Genomic DNA, 16,576 nt, shown 5'->3' with positions numbered 1-16,576 from the left:
TGTAAATAATTTATGACCAAAAAGCATTCCTATGTGCTCCTAATAATTAGAACACAATAAGCCAAGGCATGATTCTGCTGCTGCCTTATTTCTTTTATAGTAATAGAGGCTCTGCTTTATGATCACAGAATCACAGAATGGTTGAGGTTGGAAGGGACCTGCAGAGATCATCTAACCTGCCCTAATCCAGCAGGGACACTCAGAGCACGGGGAACAGGGAGGCATCCAGGTGGGTTTTGAAGATCTCCAGAGAAGGAGACTCCACAACCTCTCCAGGCAGCCTGTTCCAGGGCTCTGTCACCCTCACAGTAAAGTTGTTCTTCCTCACATGGAGATGGAACTGCCTGTTTCAGCTTGTACCCATTACCCCTTGTCCTGTCACTGGCCACCACCGAGAAGAGTTTGGCCTCATGTTCCCTACCATCATCCCTTAGGTATTTGTACATGTCGATCAGATCCCCTCTCAGTCTTCTTTTCTCCAGGCTAAACAGGCTCAGCTCGCTTAGTCTTTCCTCATATCATAGACGCTCCAGTCCCTTAATCATCTTTGTTGCTCTATGCTGGACCTTCCCTAGATTTGATGTTAGTATGAACTGCTTGCAGTAAGCAAAGGTACTTGTCGCTGTAGAATGGCATAAATTATCAGGGACTTCTAAGGTTATCTAGTCCAACTTCTTGTTTAAAGAAAGACCAGTTTATATACGCTGCTCAAGTCCTTGAACAGATGAGTTTTGTTTATCTTTCAGGGACAGAAAATGCTTCCCATTGTGGGAAAAGGAGGTAAATTTTATGATGTCTTCTAAAACATTTGCTATTATCTTCTTTTTCTACTGACCTTTTTATTTTCTCTTTCCTTTATGAACTTTATAGCTTTAATTTATTCTAAAGCTCTAACTTTCTCATATCTTGATTTTTTGAAATATTTTGTAAACTCAGCATGTAATTTTTTTAAAAAAGAAAAATACATGGCAGAAACCTTGTTGCATAATAAAATCTGGGCTCTCAAATGGCCAACATGGGCCACTTGTATGTAATTAGTGTTGTTTCTTGATACATCTATGATCAATTCTCTTGCATTAGAATTTAACACTGAATGTAAAATATCTGTGTCAGACTCATTAGATTAAAATAAATAAGGAACAGAATATGACAATAGAAATGACCCAACAATATATTTTTAAGGGCAGAGTGAAGAATTGGAATTCCTTATCAGAACTGAAGTTTTCTGCAACTACACAGGTAAAACTGTGGCTTCATTCTGTGTCTTCTAACTATGACTGCCAGGAAAAAAAGAAGAAAAATAGACTTACTTCTTACAACAAATGGCTATGAAATAGTACTTTTTAATACTGTCAATTAGCTCTAGCAAAGGATATAGTAATAGTAAAAATATTGCATTAAGTTACAAAAAGAAATGAAGAAATGAACTCCATGAATAAATAAGGGATGTGTTTTGCAACAAAAAATAACAAGAAACTATGACAAATTTTAATATGTGATTGATCAAATGCTGAAGATCTAAACGTGTGATTTTGAAAGGCTAAAGCCCTCTGAACAGGCCTGGCTTTGCCTGGAATTCAGGGCAAGGCAAAGGAACTAATGTGATGCAAAGTTCAAGAAGTAAGTCATGGAGAGGAAGTAAAAACATACAAGGGAAGGAAGGACAAAAAAAGGACAAAAGTTTTCTAGCCTAAGCCAAGAGAAAATAATACAGAAAACTATGCCAGCACATTCATAAGAACAGAAGAAAAATAATGAGCCAGCAGAGCTACCAGACAAGGATGACTGAAGAGCCCTGTGAATATTCAAAGAAGGGTAGCAAATAACAAGTACCAAATCTTTTTAGGAAATAATTAGAGGCTTCAGTACTGAGATACTATGACAGTAAATGCAAAACCTAATTGCCTAGTGATGATCTTGGGGTTTTATTTCTGTCAGAATTAACTAACTTATTGCCATCTCATATCAGCTATGCTTATGCCTCAGAAAAGCACCCCAGGCTCTAAGGGATGTATCCATTGGGAGGCTAAACTCTTTTTGTTTTCTCTTCAGTCAGTGAAAAAGAGAGAGAGAAAGAGAGAGAGAAAGAGACTTAACCAAATGATCATTCAAAACTGGAGTCTACTTTAGATGCTCTGTTTTAGATGCACTGTTTGAAGAAAATTCTTTCTTTTGTAAGGCAGGGAGGAAGACAAACTTCCATAGACTAAACTGGCTGTTGTGAACTGAACACTGTTAATTAGGTTAAAAAACACTTAAATTCCAAATACTTCAGAGTCTAAATGAATAGTTTGATATACAAAAGGTTGGATCTGTTGGGAATCACCGATTGGTCCAAATCTTTAGGCAGAATTTGAAGGTAGAATTTAGAAGAATTTAGAAGATAGAATTTAGGTAGAATTTGAAGAACTTGAATCTAGAAGGCAACTTTAGATTTTGTTGATAAATATTTCTATCATTAATGTTTTCAGAGTATAACCTCTTTTTAGCAGAGGTTTCTTATATGAAAAATCAATGTGTCTCTTCTTAACTAAAAAACATGCCTCATGCCTGAATCTGTGGTTGAAATTTTAAATCTTTGAAAGTAATCTAAATGAATTTCACAAATAAGTAACATGGCCATGGCATTGCAAGTCTGTCTCACTGAAACTCAGAACAGGGAGGAAAATTTCTCATTAAGATTCAGAGGATTTCAAAAGTAAAATCACAGAGTATCACAAAGTATTATCACACAGTTCCAGAGTTAATAAAAATGTCCTAGTAACAATTGTTTTTTGCTTACAGGACATATCTATTGGCCTTGCACTCTTGTTCAGAGAAATGATATGGAAAATTGAAAGATAATTGGATATGTCTTTCATGCTTTTTCTGAAAGACTTACCTACTACTGAGTAGAATATATATACATATGTGTATGTGTGCTATATAAAAAACAAATTGAAGTTAAATGAAATGATGAATGGATGGGGGTCTATTCTAGGTCTTGACACTATAGACAACCTAAATTGATGGGGGATGGAGAAAAAGAAGGAATGGATATAGTACCAGCACCTCTCTCCCCTACCTGAGCATCTTATTTATTTGCCCATAAAACGATGAAAGCCTTCAGATCTGTGAGCAATAAAGACTGGTATTAATCTTGCATTAAATGGACATAGGTGCTATGACTTGCCTTCATTACTTTCTGCAAAGGATTAAAACTTCTTTGCTTTTCACTTTTCCCATTGAAGGTACTTTAGATAAGAAAGGCAAGCGGAATTTACCCCAATTTCTAGGCAGAATGTCTAAATTAAAAGAATCTAAGAGAAAGTCATAACTTCCCATCAGGACATGGAACACATTTATTCCGTTAGTGCAGATTGCAAGTAATAGGCAATCAAACAAATTACTAGAGAGAGAAGCTGAACTGACGCACAACCACTATGTAATTTTCAAAGCTGAATGTGATTAACAGGATCAGAATGTGGCTTTGGCTTTTTGAATGGGGCAAAATTTAGGTTGTGGTACAGGCAATTAGTCTGCGACTGATAGGATCATTAGCTGGTTACAGGAAGAATCACAGTTTACAGTTTAATGTACATTTCTAGAGCAGCTGATCAAAAAGCAGTTCAACATCTTGTGTCTGAGGGAACTATCTTGCTTTATAACGAATCTGTTTGTATACATCTGTTTTCCACCTTGTTTCAAATATGAAAGGCATTACAAGTGTGATTGGGAGGATAGTAATTTTAAAAAAAAGCAAAAAAAACCCCAAAACAAAACAAAAAAACCCCAAAACCCCTATCCAAATACACTTTTAAACATGAATGAAATACAGCATGGATGTGCAGTATGAACTATGTGCCAATGTAACATTCAGTGTAACAATAAGTCACCAGGACTAGCATGTGACTACAAGGATGTCTACTTGATCAGGAGTAAATGACTCTTTGTCATAAAGCTCATAAAGCTCTGTCCATGCTTTGACCGGCTTAGCCATCAATCCCAAGCTCATAAACCTTGACTATCAGCATCTGACTACGTAGATATCCCTAACGTTCATTCAATTGCCTTTTGATCTTAGCTACTGGAAGATTACAACTATTGATGTAGAGACCCTCAAACTGGCAAAATTAACTCCTCTCAAGATCAGGAACATAATCACAAGACTTACAGATATTTGGGCTGGACCATGAGCCAGCTTGAATCCGGAAATACTACAGGTGCTATGACACGCTAGTACAGGCTAGTACAGCTAGTACAGGCTACAGATACATGTGTCATGCTTGAACACAGCTCTGTGGCTTCTGAATTTAAGTTGGTTGTCAGAGTGATGCACTGCCTCAAGAAAACCTGCTAGCTTGGGCCTCCATTACTTCAGCAATCTCTGCTCCACTTCACAGTAGTAGACATGCCATAAAATAGCTGTGGATGCTTTCTGAGCATTGTTCACACCTCAACACACCTTTTGCCTCTCCCACATGCTTGGTGGAAACAAATTTATGTTCAGATATTTACTGGCACTATGAGGGAGGCAACAAAACACATAAAGGGCAAGCCAGGTGTGGACAGGACTCAGGAAAGCAGATAAAGGAAAGAGGCAGTTTTCATGATACAGAGACCTCATCTGAAAGCTGAGTGACCGTGTAGCTTGGAGAATCCCTCCAGAACTAGAAAAACAGACCAGGACACTGGCTTGCAGAAGATAAGCCTCAAGAAGACGAACTGCAGAAGGATCCAGCACTTCAGAGACTAACAAAAGGGACAGAGAGACCTAAGTGGCAGTATCTCACAAAATCCAACCAAGATGCCTAAGCACTTCAGATCTGCAAATCAATAAGCACAGTTAGGCTTTCTTCATAGTAACAAGTAACAGAGGGCAATGGGAAAAGATCTGTAGAGCAAATCAGTTGATATTGAGAACTGGATTTCAATACAATACGTACTACAGGGGACACATGATGACGAACAAGTGTGCAATTCAGCGGTTGGAACATAACTGGTTTCGATGTGCATCTTTTGCCTAAGTTTCATCTGAAATAAATCTATTTAATGGTATATGAGGGCATTCCATGATGAATCAAAGCGTGAAAAGTGAGGACACAGTCTTAAAAAATAACATATTCCTCATCTATACATAATGTTATATGTTGACAAAGCCTCAGAATCAATGTACCACGTTTTCTTAGCAATGAACATAATAAGGAGGTTGTTTACTTGACCTAAGCAATACTTCAGTTATGCATCCCTGAATCAGCACATGCAACATCATCTTCAATTCAAAGAAGCAAAGGAGAGAGCTGGAATGGAAGACTTTGGAAGTGTTGAGAGTTCGGGTACTGATCCGATCATTAATGTTTACTAATAATTACACAAGCAGGTCATCTCAGTCCCTTCCTTACATAGGTGCTGTTTCTGCTCCCAGTATAGCTACCTCCGATCCAATTTTATTGTAATTTTTAGAGGTGTCATTTCTCTGCCATGGTTTTCTCAATTACCTTTGTCTTCTGTGGATTGTTATTGTAACTCTTGTTGTCAGTTAATACTGATTTAGTTCTGGGAAATCCTACTTTATTTGGCAAATTTCTATGTAGCTTTCTTGCACAAAAGTCACCAGAGATAAAAAAAAGAAATGAATCTGGAATATGTCCCATGTGATAATCCACGTCAAACACTGAAGAGCTGCCGATAGTACCTAACCTTGTGGGATTAAGAAAGAAGGCATGCACAGCTTCCAGCTATGCTTTCACAAGGGTGCAGATCTCTATAACAAGTGCCAGTCTGGAGAGGAAGATATATTAGATATTTTGGGTTGCTTAATATAGCATTAGACATTGATAGTTAGGTATGCCACCAAGTTAGGATGCCACCAAGACTGTCAAATACATATATGCTCTCTTACACAAATTACTCACTTTGCATTTAAAACCCGACAATTCTCCAAATAATTCTTTCAGGGGAATCTCCCCTGACATAAAAGTGACACACAGGTATAGTTGCTATCTGAATCCAGCCTGAAGAAAGGAGAGCCAGGTTGGTAGTAATTACAAGCACAGACAGAATCACAGTTCACTACAAAATCAGCCATAGGTCCTGCCACAGGTCCCTTGGCTAGCATTTTCCTCTATTTTCAAACACTGGAAATGAAAGGAAAATTTCTGACAATATAGTATCCTTGCCACAGACTTTCAAAAATTTCTAGCAAAATTTCAGCAGCATCTCTGTTTGCAAACCCCAAAGTTTGTCATTTCAGGCTGTTTTCCAGAGACCCAGATTAACAATAAGAACTATCAAGCAAATAATTCACCACGTCTAATTGCTGCTAAATGTTTTTAAGGGAAAAAAAAAATGCAGCCAAGTAACCATATACACTCTGGTAGAAGATCTCACTTCCATTTTAATTCTAAATAAAATGAAATAAAATAAAAGTATCTACATTTAATTGGGATCATATTATTTAACATACATTTAAAGTTAAAACTTTTGCTCTGAATCCAGGTAGAGATGGGTGCCTTTCAGATGGAATAAGATTGATGAGTATCGTTCTTCTTTGAAATTTTGGTTGTTGTTTATCTTGCTTATTTTTCAATTTAAGTTTAGATTTTTAGCAGTATTTTAGCATCATGCTGCTATATTTTTAACAACTGTAATCCTTTAGGCCAAGAAAATATTATATTCTTATTTGCCTCTTATTAAAAAAACACATTCACTTTGAATCAGCTTAAAATTTCAGCAACTGCACATAAGAAACAAATTAGAAACAATACTATGTAAATTAAGCTATCCTCATCACAATTTAAAAGTTAGAATCTGAGGTATTAGATCTGTCACTGAAAATCTTCATGTCCTGTCAGAAAACACATTTCAGATCATTTTTCTGAAATTTTGGTATATTTTGATGTGAAACAAGCTCACAGAAAATCTCATTTTAGAGAGCAACTGCAGCTATTTCTTAAAGAGTACAGATTCTGTGAATTGATCACTAATGTATTTATTTCTTAACTACGATTAAATACTATATAAAAAATAAAAAATATGCTGAATGACTATGTAATTTTCTCAGAATTTAATAAAACATTCAGTTAAATGATCTTTAGATGACCAACCACATAACCATTTTAAGACTGTCTATGTTTCTGATAGAAATTTAATAACCACACAGTAAGCCATGACTAATCTCACTTCGCCATTATCATAAATCTAAACTGTAAATAAAAGTCGATTTTAGCCTTATGATCTGGATTTTCAAAAGTGTCACAGGGACTTGCTATCCACTCCCTATGGGAACTTAGTATAGCTGATGTACAAATCATAGGAGCACACTGGTAAATCCTGTTTGCAGCACACATAAGATATCACTGTCTTCATACAGATCTTGCTAACTGGAATAATTTCTTTGGATCCTGGTGACTCCCAGAACCTGCTAGGGAGTATTCACATCTTCACAATACTTACTAAGGTCAGGTCTGAAAATATTGTGAATTTTTTTTTCTGTAAATGTGATCAGAGTTTTGGTTTATTTTTTTATGAATTACAGTTTATTGCAATCGGTCTCTACATTGCAAAAGCCATTAATAAAATAGCAATAGGCCTCCTGCTGTGCAGTATCAAAGATTATCCAAAGTCCTGTGATGATGCTATGAAATTTAAAAATAGTCCATGCAATTAACAGTGATTAGACAGGTTTAGACTTCTGGAGGAGTCAGAAGAGCTTTTGAGCTGCACTAAGACCCTTGGTACAAATCTATTATATGTGTCTGTGTTAGATCAATCATTTGGAATTCTTATGGAAAAGACAGCGACAAAGAAATACATAGAACACATTCATTACAAAGGTAACAGCAAAAAAAGAAAGGGGGATTATGAATATGATCATGAGTAGCTGATGATACAATACACTGACAGCATACTATGCTACCTTTCTGCCAAGTTCTTTAATTGAACCCTACTGCAGGCAGTGACTGTGCAGTATAATTCACTGACAGACAATTTAAATGAAGAAGAAGTGAAGAAAATGACCATTCTTCCTTCTCACCCCGGCAGCTAGTTACAGATAGAAATAGATATAGAAATAGAAAAAAAAATAATTTACATTTACTTCTGCATATAATGGAACTTGCCTCTAAAAGCAGAAAATCAAGTAAAACTGGATGATATAAGAGGTACCTTTCAGGAATACAATTTCTAGAAGACATAATTTAAAGCAGTTATTGCTGTACTATCACTAATAATGCGGGTAATTTTTCTCACAAAGAAACCCTGAACTTGTAACTATGACTGAAGGTAGAAAGAAAACACACACATACACAAAAACCCGACCACCATCAAAGCAAAAGAAAAACATGAAAAGTATCAACCATTGCAGTTTCTGCTTCTGTTTTTTCCAATCAATTCATAAGCAACAGATTATCCTCGGATTTCAGATAGGCATTCTCCACTTTCTTCAGCTTGTAACAAGAACAGGAAAGTATTTTTGCTACTTTAATTTATTTTACTAAAATACATTTTACGTGGATGAGCAGATCTATCTATAGAATTTCCTGCATGCCTGGGTTGCTGTCTCTCCCCACTCTTCTGCTGAAGACCACTGTAGGAAATCTCAGGAGGCAGAGTTGGTAAAACAGCAGCATAATACTGGCGAACACAGATAGGAGAAAACTTGAAAAGCAAGCAGAATAAAAGTATCTGTTTAACTATAAGTTTTAGAAAGACACTTAATAATCAGAGAAGTAAGGGGTGAGGAATTTGTCTTTTTATCCTAAAACTTTGAAACAGCAAATGGTTTTGAATTAAAATCAGTAGGAATCTAGATAATTCAGATTCAATTTGTATTTTCAGTATATTATTGTTTTAAACTCAAAACAAAAGCTGATTATTCAACAACAGAGTAAGCAAAATCCTTTCCTACAAATGAATTACTAAAATTTCTGATAATCTCTCTTTAGGGAAAATGGTGTGATCTCTTTTACAGAGGGTAAATACCTTTGTAAAATCGTTAAGACTGCAAATGTGCTCACCTAACCAGGGGTATTTTTTTAAAGGAAAAATGGTTGCTAATAGTGGGAATATGGATCTTTATTATTCACTGTGTCTGTTTTTCTTGGTTGATTAATAATGTTGCAAAGTGTTCTGTGGACATAAAAACATCCCAATAATCTATGAGTGTAGGCTATAGCTCAGCAAGTAAACTAAGGGTAGGTTTGCACACAAGATATTTCAAAGCGACCAATAATATAGCTACTGCACTGTTGAAGTGCTGAGAAAAAAAACAACTGTAAACAAAGTTAAATCTCCCTGGAAGATAAATGGCATTCATTTGTTCCTTGTGTGTAAAAGCTCAAAGTTTGCATGTCTCTGCTTTTCATAGGAAACTCAGCCAAGATAGCATAATTCACTCTTTCTTTTTAAGAAAGACTTCGCCAAAGACTGTCAGCCAAAATTATTATGCATAACCTGTGTCATACAGTTATGCTGCTGTAGCTATAAAACTACAAAATCATGCTACCAGACCTCGAAAATAGCAGTAAGCTTCATCAAAATAGTGCCAAAATGATAAAACAAGTTTTTGTTTCCAATGATGCACTGTTCAGTAGAAAGAAATAGAGTAAAAATGGTGTTGTACTACTGAGGAATATCCTTTGTAATGTCTTTTTTTTAGTTAAGGAAATAATGCTACAGATGTACAGAAGAAATTAACTTTCTTCTATTTAGACTAGCACTTGGCACTTGGCACTTGTAAGGCCATAATCTCATAATGTACTGACTTGAATATAATTAAAAGGTCTATTAATCTTCATACTCCAGGATCTAAGAAAGATTATCTGTTGTTAATCAAAAGGATCCCCCCAAAGTACCTATCAGAGGGTTTCACAAATAGACCTCTGGTCAAAATAAGACTAGGCTCCTGGCAAGATGTATTCAACCCGGGGACTCAGCTTTCTCTTTGATCTGACACAGGCATATTTTCTTGGCTTTCAAAACACGCTGTAATGCTTATCAGCTTTCTCCACATACTGAGAGCATGACTGATTTAAGGGATTAAAATTTTGCTATATTGTTGACCAAGCCTAGAGTTGTAAGGGAAATTATTTTCTCTCCTCCCCCTTCACCGACTTTGAAAGAGAAACAAATCACTTTGTACTACAGGCAATAGAAAAAGCTTCCACACCTAAATTAAAATCTGAAAGAATGTCCTTTTGAAATAGTTGCTAAGTATCTTGGGCATTAGGGCTATCTGGCTCAGGTTCAGTTTCTCATCTAGGTTAGAAAAAACAGTTCTTAGAATGGGCTTCCAGATTTGAGTAAAAATATAATAATTTTCATTCTTACTGTATATTTCATTCTAGAGCTGCAGAATCTTACCTGATGAAAGTTGCAGAAACACTGATAGGTTTCTTTGGGAGATACCACAGGAATTTTCAAAAAGGCATTTTCAAAAGTTAGTTTTTATTAAACTGACTTTCAAATAGTTCAAAGTCAGACTTAAACAGTAACAGATCATTCAATGTCCATTTAGTATGTTAATATTAAATTAAATACTAAGTAAAGCAGATTTGTAAACAGAACTTTAGTTTTCGGAAATGACACAAATCTAATTTATCTGAAATTTGAATATTTTTCATAAAATTAAAGTGTGACTATTTTAATTCTGATATACATTTCTGATATGATTTACAAATCATATATCAAAATAGTTCATTTTTATAATGACAACATACATATACACATATATAAAGAAAATATATTAAAATAAATGAAAGTTCATTTAATAGGAAAAGGATATTGCTTTTTCACTTCTCACGGTTTCATTTTTTTCTCCTTAAAAATGGGAAAATCTTCTCCACTGAAGAAAATGATTATTTTTTTCTAAATGAACAGCTATTCCATCTTTTGTACCAAGATGCTTTGATGACTGGTAAGAGTGTAAATCACTGCAGCCACATTATTTTGTAATCTTAGCCATGCTCTTTTCAATTTAAAAGAGAACATAGATAACTGGAGCTCTCTTTCCACAAGGTTAAGAAACAAGGGATCTAGCACCTCCCTAAAGGTGGCAAACGGTTTCAAGAATGTTCTTACCATGTTCCACAGTACCTCCACTGAAGGAGAAACAACCAAACCATACAGGTATATATATTTTTTATAATTTCTACACAATCTAAAGTAGGTAGCTATGTATAAATTCATAGCTTTACACAGCTATGAAGCAGAATATTTAGCAGAAAACAAAGCACTACATTGGCTGCCAAACAGCAGTATAAGAATACCTGCTAAATAAGAGTTTTCTATCAAGAACTCGAGTAAAAAAACACCCATGTGCAGTTTGCAATTTGATTTTCTCTACTATCTGTAAATAGATGATTCTCAATCACGTATTGCAATTCCATGAAGTGAACTCTTTCCTAAGTATTTGCTCTGTAGGAAGCAGAAAATACACCTCTATTACTATAAGGTAAATCAGCAATAATTTGTGTATTGTCTCACAATAGATTATCATGTTTGTATCAGGTGACTCAGTAAAACAACATAATTTTAGGCTATGGCATCAAATAATGACAATGTTTATTTCCTCCACAGAAAACTGTACTTTGAAGAATCATGAGAATTAATAGAAAGTTTCTATTTTTCAGAGAATAGCACCGGACATGCTTTTCTGCACAGACAAATTAATTTTACTATTTTGTTCACAGCAGTTGTTTTGCTTGTAGCAGAATGGACAAACAATTTCTGAATGAACAGCAATAAAAGTCAATATATGAATCCCCATTATTTCCAGAATTACCATCACAATCAGGTTGTATGAACTCAGATATTATTTGCTGTATTCTGTAACTTATTTCTAAGGATGAGATGATAATCCTATGATGACAGCACATGTTGACCTTTGTTTTGAAACAAATCATTTGCATGTATAATTATGGAGATGCATAAGAGCTAAAGGTCAGATGCTAAATCAGAGGATTCAGGTTTTTAAAGTTACTTTTTCATTTTCATTTCTTCACTTCTATTTTTGATTATCCACTCAATTGCAAAAGAGAATCTTAGAAGAAAGGTGTTTATTTTGCTCATCCCCATAATGCACACTTGAAACGGGCAACTCCTATTTAGAAAGGAAAAAAAAATGCCTCACGATTGCTTCCATTTTCTTGGGCCTTTACATGAAAAGCTTCATTGACGGAGACAGTGGTAAAAATATCTGTAAGCTCCAGTCTGGCTGTATTTTGAAGGCCCAAAAGCCAGTCAGGGTCTTTACACTGGCATAATGTTGAAAGAGTTTTTAGGGCAATGTTTTAAGGTGGCATTAGTTCTTGACAGCAGGTGGGAGGAGTAGCCTGTAGAGGCTCTCTTTCTGACTGTAGCTCAGCAGAGCACGGCAAGACATCACAGATCTGTGTGGTAACAAGGACCTCGATTCATTCCTGTTGCTTTCCTGATGCAATACAAACGATTCATGCAGGGTTTATTGAAGAAACCCTACATAAAGTTTTAAAAGAAGAGCTTTGTTTTTAACAAGGTAACTTTCAGTGCATTTGCATACTTTTGGCAAGTTCTATTTTCTATGATGAAAATCCTGTGAATATGAAAAATGTTCTTCTATTAAACATGGTATACGTACTTAATTACATATACATATGCCTTCAAAATACATTGCATTTTTCTTAAGAGCTTTCACACTTCCTGAGCTATGAAGCTGTTATTTGGATAACACAAATACATGTACAAACGTACTCCTTATTTCAAATCTCCATCAAAATTCTGAGTTCTGATTTTTTTTGTCCACTGACACCACTGCTTACCATAGCTTTTAGTCACCTTGTGTAGATCTCTATGCCAGGGATATAAATAAATGCCCCTTTACTTCCCCCATGCCCATGAGATTTAGCATAAATTCAACTGTGAAGTTGAATCACTGTATCAACAGATATAAGTATATTTGGAAGTAGCAGAAAATTAAGAAAGCAAGCAGGAAAAGTTAATTTCCTGACAAACAGGATAGATAACAGCAAAGAAAAACAGGATAGATTTTTTTCCTGAAGACCGGGATAGGATAAAAATAGGATAGTAAATTTCCTGAAAAGCAGGACTGATAAAATGTAGGCGAGCTAATGAAACAACAGCTGTAAAATTCTGTGGAATTGTGTACCTGATGTAACTGCAACAGTTGTAGCTATGCACTCATATACATAATTTGAGGAAGTTTCATCTTCATTACCATGTCAGTAAGGTCGATACTGGATGATTCCTAAAATCCCTCACCAAAGCCACATGAAATATTAATAACATTTATTTATCTTATCCTTATTTGCTTCACATTTAATGCTTCTTTTTGCAGGCCCATGGGTACCATAGCCATAAATTCCAATCATAGAAAAATGTATTCACATTTAGAAGCTTAAAAATAGCAGCTAGTGTTTGGTTCAAAACAAAACATGAAATCAAACATAACTAAAGGCTGTTCACAGACAGGCCCTTTTGATGTCCTCCTATTTGCCAGTAACAAATAACTGCACCTTACATCTTCAATGAGAACATTTTGAAGAACATCGATGACAACGGCTCATACAAATAAGTCACATTCACAGTGAAAAGAGATAAGAGTGAGCAGAAGTTTGACATCAAGTTCAAACTCTTCTGTGACTTTATGGTTCAATATTATTAGGAAACAACAATCACCTGTCAATGTACTCTATTTTCTCATTCTCTTAATTTTTGTCTAGTAGAAGTTCTGAACACCAAATCTAAGACCAATATCATACTCTCAATTCTGTTGCTGATCCATTGGCAACAACTGGTAATGTTTCAGTATTCCCTGGCAGCTGGAATATCAACAAAACTAAAAACATAATTTTCTTACTAATGATAATGAATTATCAGCCTCACATGATGAATTTATTTTCTCTGCAAACCTTGCTTTAGTTACATGCTTGCTGATGCATGCAGATAACTGTCGTTCCTTACGTATATCTGTGCTTTTTAAAATATTTTTGGAATACTGTGAAAATATCCTTCTTTTTAAAATGTTTACATTGACTTCTTCCTACTATTCTACATCCTCTCTGATTTCTCTGAAAATCAACAATAAGGATTTAGGCCAAAATAAGATAAAAGAAAGACTTCATAAACATTTACCAGGCACTGAAAATTCTTTCAACCTGTTGGCAAGTTCATTGCTCAGCAAAATCATGGGCATCTTAAATTTAGCACCATGACAGTAGTATATGTACTTTACACTACACATTATATTTCATTTGTTTATAGTCTCTAAGGCTGCATATCAGGAAACTTAGGTTTATTTCAACACAGAAGTTGAAATGCAATGATTCTGGAGAGATATGGAACTAACCTTCAGAGGAAAGCACTGAACTAAAAGAAACGAGACTGGATCTGCCAGTATCTTTACATATATCTTGTATAGATACAGATCTCTGCAATATATATTACTAGCTGTAAAAACTCCAGAAAAAGCTTAACCTTTTCCAAATAGAAAATTGAAATAGTAAGAAGAGATATGTCATCCATTTTCCTCTCCTTAAATGCTGATTATTTTCTCTATTAAATTATTATCCCAAATGTTCTAAGACTAACTCTTGATATAAGCAAGATTCATCGCTGTATATGCACTGCCATCCTACTTGGCATGTGTTGTCAAACCATCCTTAAATGAGATCAGGAAGGCTGTCCTGCCATGCAGCAGATTGTGGATGGTGATAAAGGACACCAGCTCCGGAAAGTCTTAATTTTAAGAGCAATAGGAAACTCCTTCATCTGTCAGCTTGTATAGAAGCCCGGCTGTCTTGCAACAGCCATGTCAATATCCTGCTCCCAGTGTCTCAGAGTCAATGCAGATTTTCTCCAAGAACTCTTCTCCTGTGTGGGCCTCCTTGTGGAGCTCTCTTATCAAAGCCCATCAGAAAACACAGCATGACGTCTTTGGAGCGACAGGGTCCAAAGGGGCGAAAGGCAGGAACTCGTATGCTTTCAGGGAAGAAGGCAACCCTGGTTCAAGGTTCTCACTAAGAGGGGATGCTCCTTGAATGGTCCCCTCCTTGGTCTTCTTGGTCCTCTCCTGCTGCTCATGATTTGGCTTAATCACATTTTTGCATGTTATTGCTCACCCAAAGGAGGACCTCTCCTGTTTTCCTCACAGCAGCAAGCAGAGACCACAGTCGGTCTGGTCTCTTCCCCGGTTGCACTGCTAAAACTCAGAAGCATTTCAAGATTGTGTGTTCTCTATTTATTTCCTTAGAAAATCCTTTTTATTAGAGGAAATATATTGATCAAAATCTCAGAAATAGCCAGAGAACACCAATATTGTAACTTGAGCTCCTCTGAGCTGACAATTTCTCCTCAGTGGAAGGAGAGAAGATTTGAAACTCGATTCCTCAAGGTAAAAAGTTACACAAGACAGTCAATGAAGAACATTCCTACAGTACAAGTCCCCTGCTGCTGCATACAAATCTGCAAATGTAAGGGGAAGCAAATCTAGTGTCATACATTCACCATATAGTTCTGCTTTTATAACAACTTTATTTTTACTGTTCTAAATCAGATTGTAGATACAACTATTAGGTCTGATGGGAATAGGAGTGACAATTTCCTAACTACAGTATTTTGCATAATGATATAGTAATTTTGTGATAGAATTAATAGGTTTTCTTTGCTAGCGTGCAATATCATTCTCTGCAATGATTATAAAAACAATCTGTAAGTCAAATTTTGAAATCACTGAAGTTGTTACAAGTATAATTTCTAAAAAGATTTTTTTTTTATCTTGCAATTATTGGTCATCTAGTGCTCATAGGTTGGCTCACATTTCAGTAATTTGATATTATTTTATCCTTATGCTGGATATCGAGAATAAAAGAATTCTGGAAAAAGTCTTGACATGTTTACCATGTTTTTTTACCATGTTACCATGTGTTTTTTTTCCTGAAATACAGCCAATGTACTGAATAACAGTGATGGCAGGCTGAGCTGATTTGAAAGAAATTATTCTTCTATTCATAACATAATACAAAGAAATACATGGCAATTCAGAATGATGTACATATATCAATTATGCTTGAAGCTGTTATCTCCAAGCTCATGCAAAAGGATAAGGGTGACACTAAGCTTCTCCTTCTGTCTTTTGTACGCATCATCTTAAATTAGTGTAGTCATAGGCTTCCTTCTACTATGAGCAATATGTCATGTCTTACTCTAACTTTCCAAAAAGGCACTAATGAACCTGGCATGTTTCTCACTTCAAACTACAGTTTGACACAAAGCTGGGAATTGTTGCAGCTACTGCTCCAGTGGTAGGCATAAAACAGGTTTGTGTCCCTGCTGAGTAAGAGTATCCTCTTTATATTGTCTAGTTGTTTTCTAATTTGTTTTCAAAACAATTTTACAGGCAAAAAATAGTAATATAAAAATCTAGTCCTACTTGCACATCACAAATTGACATCTACTTAATTATGACAAAATTAAAATTTGTGTGTTTTTCCCCACAGAGGAATAAACCCAGCAGGTTACTTTTCAAAGTATTAAAAAATTATATATGCAATATTTTACTTACTGCTAAAAATGAATTGCCTACAACAGGCTCACCACCACT

General features: G+C 35.5%; 1 protein-coding gene across 1 annotated transcript in view; it reads right to left on the bottom strand.

Annotated features, from left to right (window-relative positions):
* The window catches only part of EDIL3 (EGF like and discoidin domains 3), a 224,305-nt gene that overhangs the window by 10,396 nt on the left and 197,333 nt on the right, over positions 1 to 16,576 (bottom strand). The gene's annotated exons all lie outside the window — the stretch shown is intronic.

Source organism: Tinamus guttatus, unplaced genomic scaffold, assembly GCF_059628265.1.
Source record: "Tinamus guttatus ecotype Peru unplaced genomic scaffold, ASM5962826v1 Tinamus_guttatus_pri_ptg000149l, whole genome shotgun sequence".
NCBI classification, from domain to species: Eukaryota; Metazoa; Chordata; class Aves; order Tinamiformes; family Tinamidae; genus Tinamus; species Tinamus guttatus.
The sequence above is the reverse complement of the archived record's forward strand: the minus strand, read 5'-3'. Positions and strand labels throughout refer to the sequence as shown.